The sequence below is a fragment of the Babylonia areolata genome, chromosome 26, assembly GCF_041734735.1.
Source record: "Babylonia areolata isolate BAREFJ2019XMU chromosome 26, ASM4173473v1, whole genome shotgun sequence".
Taxonomy (NCBI): domain Eukaryota; kingdom Metazoa; phylum Mollusca; class Gastropoda; order Neogastropoda; family Buccinidae; genus Babylonia; species Babylonia areolata.
In genome coordinates, this window is record NC_134901.1 from 28,206,171 (window position 1) to 28,214,219 (window position 8,049).

General features: G+C 41.8%; 1 protein-coding gene across 2 annotated transcripts in view; it reads right to left on the reverse strand.

The window, feature by feature from the left end:
* Nucleotides 1-7,372, reverse strand: part of LOC143300468 (uncharacterized) — a 54,619-nt gene extending 47,247 nt beyond the window's left edge. Inside the window, exon 1 of one of the 2 annotated variants that reach the window (XM_076614173.1) lies at nucleotides 7,325-7,372. The gene's annotated coding sequence lies outside the window, so the exon portion shown is untranslated. Of the gene's footprint in view, nucleotides 1-545; nucleotides 966-7,324 lie in introns of those variants that run through there. The other variant, XM_076614174.1, reaches the window with a different exon arrangement.
* Nucleotides 7,373-8,049: the final 677 nt, after the last annotated feature.

Below are 8,049 nucleotides of genomic sequence, written 5' to 3' on the forward strand. Positions count from 1 at the left end.
GCGTGCACTTAGCGTATGTAAAAGAACCCACAGCAACAAAAGAGTTGTCCCAGGCAAAATTCTGTTGAAAAATCCACTCTGACAGTAAAATAAATACACATGCAGATGAAAAAAAAAAGAAGAAAAAAATATGGGTGGTGCTGCACTGTAGTGACACACCTCCCTGGGGAGGGCAGCCTGAATTTCATACAGACCAATCTGTTCAGACAAAAAAGTAATACAATACAATCTGCTCTCTGACGTTTGCCCAAAATGTCATCGATTGAACCTCCTCTGACATCTTCCCCACACATCCAAATCATTTTGCCCCTATCAACTTATCTAATGTCACAAAGGTTTGTTTCAGGTCTTATTGTTTATACTGTAACAGCCCAGCCACCTGTGGAGGCTATATCTGGGATAAAAGCATGCCAGAAAATAAAACTATGGGGCCATATCTGGGATAAAACACACCAGAAAACAAAACCACACGACCATATTATCTGGGATTTTTTTTTTTAATTTTTTTTTTAATATATAAATAAAACACTCAAAACTAAGCTTACCTCATCACCGATTCAAAACCAAGCTTGCCTTAACCAACACAATAATCAAACACAATGGGAAACAAAATCTCCTCTTTTAAACGACTTAGCAAAAGACAGACAAAAGCCTCACTCGGTCTCAGTCATGCTGCATGAATGATTTGTTCTCTTTTCCTTCTACTTGTTCTTCACAGTGATCATCTTTTCTTTTCCTTTTCTTCTTTTTTTTTTCACTTTTCCTTCTGCTTCACAGTTATAACTGCAAAGTCATCGGATGAGAAGTCCCAAGGAAGACGACCCATACAACAGACAGACATGACAGGACTGAGGGAGGAGGATAAACAGTGGACTCTGCTGGTCACAGGGCGACTGAGAGAGCAGAGGCACATGAAATCCTTCATCAGGCTGACATTGAGACATGGCAACCCTCCCATTCATCACTGTCCCTTTGTTGTGTAGTGTGAGCCAATGGGAGTGATGCATGTGGCATGGGGTTTTGTTGTAGGCAATTTGGGGAAAGGAGTGGGGATGGGAAGAAATGAGTGGCGAGCTGGGGGGGGGGGGGGGGGATTTGGGCAGGTGACAAGGTGAGAAGAACCAGGAAGAAAAGCTAAAAAAAAAAAGGGGGGGTGTGCCTGTGGGTGTATAAATGTGTGTGTGTGTGTGTGTGTGTGTGTGCACGCACGCATGTGTGTGCACATACACCCGTTTACGCTCATGTGCATACATGTGTGTGTTCATAGCAATACACTGCGTGCAGATACATACATCAGTGTTTGCTTGCAAGTAAATTCATATTACCAGAAGTGCACTAATGCATAAATTTATGTTACAAATTTACACACATTTCATCCTTGTTTATTTTCAACTTGGATTTTTATTTTCCTTGGAACTGAGTCAAACAAAATAATGTACTAATCCAACAATGACAATCAACTAAAACTGTGGAAGGTATTGCTGATCAATGACAGATGACATATCTCTACAATATAACACGTTAGAAAACAAGCTAAAACGTTTGGGCTTGTTGGTTTTTTTAAATGAATAGGAAAAGAGAACACCTCTAGAACTGTGACACGCGCTGCAATACTCTCACCATCAACCAGTTCGATCTGCAGGTGTCTGGAGCCAACTGAAATCTATAAAAATTACAAAATGGATTTCAAAGCTCATGGATGTCTTCGTTCCAAAACATGGTGGTAGGGCCTAAGTGGTAATATGTCTGCCTACAAAGTGAAAAATCTGTGATCAAATCCCACACTTACCAGCTTCCCCCCCCCACCCCCCTCCAGTAAATCTCTAGAGGTGGTCTGGATGCTAGCCTCATCATTTGGATGAGACAAGAACCTAAGTCCTGTGTTTAGCATGGACTTTGCGCACATTATAAATCATGTAGCAACAAAAGGGTGGTCCCTGGCAAAATTCAGAAGAAAAATCCAATCTAGAATACTTGAGCGTGTGCTTGATTGAAAACCTGACTGAATGAGATAGGAAATGAATGATGAGTGCCTAAAGGCAGCTGTCAGTCGGCTCTACCCAGGAAGGCAGCCTGCTATGCAAATGATTGAAGTGCCTAGAGTTTGTTCTCTGACCAAGGTATATTACTATTTAAGTATCAGTTATAATGAAATAAACAACCTTTGCATAAGGCTTTTGCAAAGCTGGTGGCCTTTAACAGACACAAGATAATCACTCTAAAGGATAAAATTAATGAACTTGGATCCAAAGCAACTGTGTTACTGCCCCTGATGGAGCACTTTCCTCGAGACGAGAATGACAACTGCCTGCATGAGTAAAAATGTCCTTCAAAAAAGTGACTTCAATTGTCATATGAACTTGCACACACACACACACACACACACACAGAGACAGATAGATAGATAGAGTACCCGGTAGATAGATAGGATAGATAGACTGATGACAGATCGATAGATATACTGAGAATTTCACTCTCTCAAAACATATAAAAGAACCTGATGAAGCCTCCTTTCCACTTCTCTTTCCATTTTTTATGTCAGGCAAAGTTAGAAAATGGATTCCTCTATTTCCTGAAACTTTACTAAACTAAAATCCAAACCAGACCAAATCAAGATTCAAAATTTTGAATAAAACATGTTTATTTTAATAACTTGAAAACTAACAAAATAAAAAGAAATGATAAATGAAACTAAAATGAAACAAAATAAAACATAAAGACACCGTAAAAAGCATATAGCAGCAAATTCAGAAACTGCCCCAGGAGTTCAGATTTTTTTTTTTTTTGGTTTTCTTGTTCTTCCCTACATTTCTTCTTGTTTTCACCAACGAGGAAGGGTAGGCAGAAAAAAAGCAGGAACTGAGGAAGACAGTCAGTCCAAACAGGGAGATAACAACCCTCACTCAGTCTCAGGTCCTGGCCGTCAAACTTTTGGGAGGGGGGGGGGGGGGGGGGGGGGGGGGCTGGTGTGAGGTAGGGGGTGGGGGGGGGGGGGACTGGTGTGTTTTGAAACAGGATGGGGTGAGAGAGCAGGTGGGTCATCTAACACTGTCCAGAGGAAAACACACACACACACACACTGGGACAGGTTCAGTTACCAACTTAAGAAGGAATGTTACACATGGAGTCCGGAGTCTGTCCTCTTCCATCAAAACTGAGGAGGCTTGAGGGGGTGGAGGGAGTGGGGGAGGAGGGGGGCCGGGGGGGGGGTAGCTGACTTGTTTGTTAACAGGAAAGGGGGATGTCAGGTCACCTGTTCCCTCCCTCCTCCCTCCACTGTCCCCTTACCTCATGCTCCTTCTCCCACCAACTCTCCCCTCAGGGGGAAACCTGTCCTGAATCAGTGAATATGTGTGTGTGTGTGTGTGTGTGTGTGTGTGTGTGACAGACAGACAGACAGACAGGCAGACATGCAAAGAGACAGAGAGAGACAGAGACACACAAGAGACACAGAGAGAGAGAGACCAAGACAGAGAGAGACCGACAGAGAGAGAGACAGACAGAGAGAGACACACAAACAGACACAGACACAGACAGAGAGACAGACAGAGAAAGAGAGAGAAAGGGAGAGAGATAGACAGACACTGACACAGGTTTAATTGTGAAGGCTACCAGTCAATACACAAAAGGGAGGGGCGATACATGGCGCAAGTCACAGAAATGCATGTACTACTTTACTAAGCCAAACAAAATAGCATGTATTGTACATGAATAATTAATGACAAGATGATTAATATGACTATAAACTGTGAGAAAGAGGGAGAGAGAGTGTGTGCATGTGTGTGAGAGTAAGTGTGTGTGAATGTATGTGTGTGTGTGTGTATGTGTGTGTGTTTGTGTACGTGCATGTGTGTGTGTGCCACAGTATGTGTGTGTGTGTGTGTGTGTGTGTGTGTGTGTGTGTGTGTGTGTGTGTGTGTGTGTGTGTGTGTGTGTGTGTGTGTGTGTGTGTGTGTGTGTGTGTGTGTGTGTGTGTGCCACAGTATGTGTGTGTGTGTGTGCATGTGTACATGTGTGTGTGTGTGTGCATGTGTGTGTGTCTGTGCATGTGTGTGTGTGTGTGTGTGTGCGTAAGAGAGAGAAAGAAGAGGGTGTGTGTGTGTACATGTGTGTGTGTGTGTGTGTGTGTGTGTGCATGTGTGTGTGTGCATGTGTGTGTGTGCGTGCGTGTGTACATGTGTGCGTGCGTGTGTACATGTGTGCATGTGAGTGTGCATGTGTGTGTATGTATGTGTGTGTGTGTGTGTATCTGTGCATGTGTGTGTGTGTGTGTGTGTGCGTAAGAGAGAGAGATAAAGAGAGAGAGGGTATTTGTGTATTTGTGTGTCTATGTGTTTGAGTGTGTGTGTTAGGGTGTGTGTCTCTGTGTGTCCATAAGTGTGTGTGTGTATCTGTATGTGTGTGTGCATGTGTGTGCGTTCGTGCTTGTGTGCGCATGTGGGTGTATCTGTATGTGTGTGCACATGTGTGTGTGTGTGTGTGTGTGTGTGCATGTATGGAGGACAGCAATGGAAGGGGGCTGGGGAGTAGAAGGGAGGGTAAGAGAGGGTAGGTGTGTGGGTGCGCGGGTTTTGGGGTGGGGGGTGCTTTTCACCTGCGTGTTGAAGCATCCTTTGTGTGGAAGCCAGGTGACATAACACACACTGTTCTGGTCTAAGGGTGTGAAGTGACTTGTCAATAGTACAGTTCATCTGGTCATGGCAAATACCACTTTCCCTCTGTCTGTCTGTTCTCTTTGTCTCTCTTCTATCTGTCTTTCTCTCTTGCTATGTGTGTCTCTCTCGTCACTGAAGAACATTTGAAGCATAGCTGCACCATCTCTCTTGTTCGCTTTGTGTTTAATTGAGAATGGCTCCACAGTGAATGGAGGATGAAAAGTCATCTGTTTACAGTAATGGGGGTTCACTTTTCTCACACAATGCCTTTCTTTCCACGCACACTTTTTCCACTGATCTTTTTTCTTTTTTTTTTAAACTTTCACTTTGTTTTAAATAGTGAAAGAGTCATTACTAAATCAATCAATTATTGTAAGAAGATATGCAACAGCAGCAGCATCTTCCTCAAAATCAGCTTAAGTCAAAATTCTATGATTTCATCATTATTATCTACCTACAATCTTTTTTACATTCCATACATATGGAAATATAAACCACTGTATTAAGTCATATCTCTGTCCCTCTCCGTTTACTTGAAATAATTATGGAGTAAAGATATGAAAAAGATGAAAACGATAAACCAGGAAACAGGACTGCAGTCCCAAAACTCCCTTCTCCCCACCTTGCAGGCTGTGCAGAGTTGCTTGGCACCATAGCATGCGCAGTAATCCATGCACTGCCTCACGTCATCACAAACCTCTGTTTACCTCATGGTCTGCGCAAATGCCAGCAGGCATTTCCTAGGCTTCAGTTTATGACTGTGCAATGCAGCTTGACAAAGCACTTAACCCATTTCATGAGATATCAACAAGGACTTCCCTATCACTTAGACCTTAGCACCACAATGACTGCCAGTATACATTCTGTCAAGCACAACTGCCAAGTGGTTTAGAGTGTTGAATTTCTATTGCACAGCTCTACTACAATGTCCATGGCTAAGAACTTGCCCATATCTGGTGGGTTACTAAAGCATGGGGATTTTTACCCCACTGTCTCCCATGTCAACATTTAGTGCAGACCTGCAATGTGCCTTATAATTCTTTTGTGTGTATTCTTAAGAACACAAATACACTCACAACCATACATGCAAAGTGAAGATCCTGCAGAACATGACAGCATTTGACATGTCAAGTCAACATGAGCACACCCACCATGCACCAACTCCCAGAGCACACCATGGTAACAACAGTGACGCATGTAAAAGCCTGCTTGCACTTTCAGAGTTGCAGCCCATGAACATAAGAAGAAAAACCTGAAATATTCCATAGTAAAATACTATTACTACTGCTACAAATAATAATAATTACACGTGATGTCTACAATCACTAGTATGTTTGACAAGACATTAATTATAATTCCTTCCTAATATTGACTAATATAGTAATAATGATAAGAAAACAACAACAATAATATCATAATCAAACCATAATAATCATAACAATAAAAAATATTCATATTCATATTCCATTCACCCTACCGCTCCAAGCACAATGTATGTGTGTAGATGTGTGTATGTAGACATATACAATATTAATGTATCAGTGTCAGTTTCTCAAGGTGTCACTGTGTTTGGATAAATACAAATCCATATGCTACACCACATCTGCTAGGCAGATGCCTGACTAGCATCTTAACCCAGTGCACTTCATCAGGCCTTGAGTGGATGCATACATATTTGTATACCAGTCAGAGTGGATTTCTTCCACAAGAATCTTGCAAGAGAACAACTCTCTCGTTGCCATGGTTTCTTTTCCAGTGCATCAATTGCAAGCTGCACACAGGACCTCGATTTATTGCCTCAGGACCTCGATTTATTGCCTCATCCAAATGAATTTTCACTCAGTTTGATTTTCCAGTCAAACTTGGGTGAAAGGGCATACATACATGTATGTGTGTGTGTGTGTGTGTGTGTGTGTGTGTGTGTGTGTGTGTGTATTACTATACATGCATACCAATAGGCTTAGATAGATAGATAAACATATGAATCACTAGGTATATATATATATATATATATATATATATATATGAATCACTATCACAGTATCATTATATTATATGTGTATGTGTGTGTGTCTAGGTATCACAAGCACGCAACACACACACACACACACACATAGATATATGTATGAGTACACACACACACACACACACACACACACACACACGATTGTTTTTCTATCTATCTACCTGTGTGTGGGTGTGTGTGTGCCTGTGTCTGTGTGTGCCTCTTTCTGTGTGTTGTCTTGCACTTTGTCGACACGCTAAGATGTGATTGCGAAAGTGGGAAGCACGGATGTGAACAAACAAAACACCCATAACATCTAAAGTAATAATATGTGTTGTTGGTCATTGCTTTGCCTCATATTTGAGAAATATTACCTGGCTGCATGTTCTATGTGTCTGGCAATTTAGTCTCTCCCTAAATCTAACTACGCGTCGAAAAACGTCCTTCATCGTCCAAGAAAACACGGACTCGATCGGAAATATCCGGGTTTAGTTCTGGGCCGAGTTGGCAACGTGACAAACTACAACAAAACAACAGGTAGTCGATTTCCGTTGCATTATCGTGTAAACTATTACACTCTTCTCACTTTTACGTATCGTAAGCAAACACAACCTTTTATCGTTGGACATTTTCAACAACAACAAAATACAAACCGATGGCTCACCTGGGCACTTTACCCTCAACACACCTTTCAGTTTCTGCTTGGGCGTTATCCTTTTTTACCGAAATGTACAGGAATATGCGGATACCTCTTTTTGCGCGTGCACTGCACGCGTGTGAATGGACACGCGCATACGAGTTTCAGTCCGGCTGAGGATGTAAAGGGGAAATGGTCTCTTTTTTATGACAATGATAATAGTAACTGGACATTTAACAGCGCTTTCCTCAGTCACTGCACTGACAAAGCGCTTCGTTTACAATCCACACCGCCGACGGCATTAAGTCAGTGAGACACATACAGTACTACGAATCAAAATCACTAATCAACTCACAATCATGCAAATAAACACACACACACACACACACATATATATATATATATATATATATATGCGCATACAAATTTCTATGTCACTGTACAATACATATATACATAATACATACATTCATCAGTGTACACTACTAATACTGACATACATACATGCCGCACTGGCATGCATCGTCACGTGCATGCATACATACATACATACGGCATACATACATACATATCGTCAGAACACTAGTGCATGCATCCATACATACATAATGTAGGTAGGTCCGGCTGCTGTGTAATCAGTGCTGTTTAATTCAGTCATGGCTGACGGATCGTATTTTTATCACTTTTCAAGCTCACTTCGTCCTAGCACTGAAGCGCAATACTGCATACATCGAGCTGAAAGATATATCAGA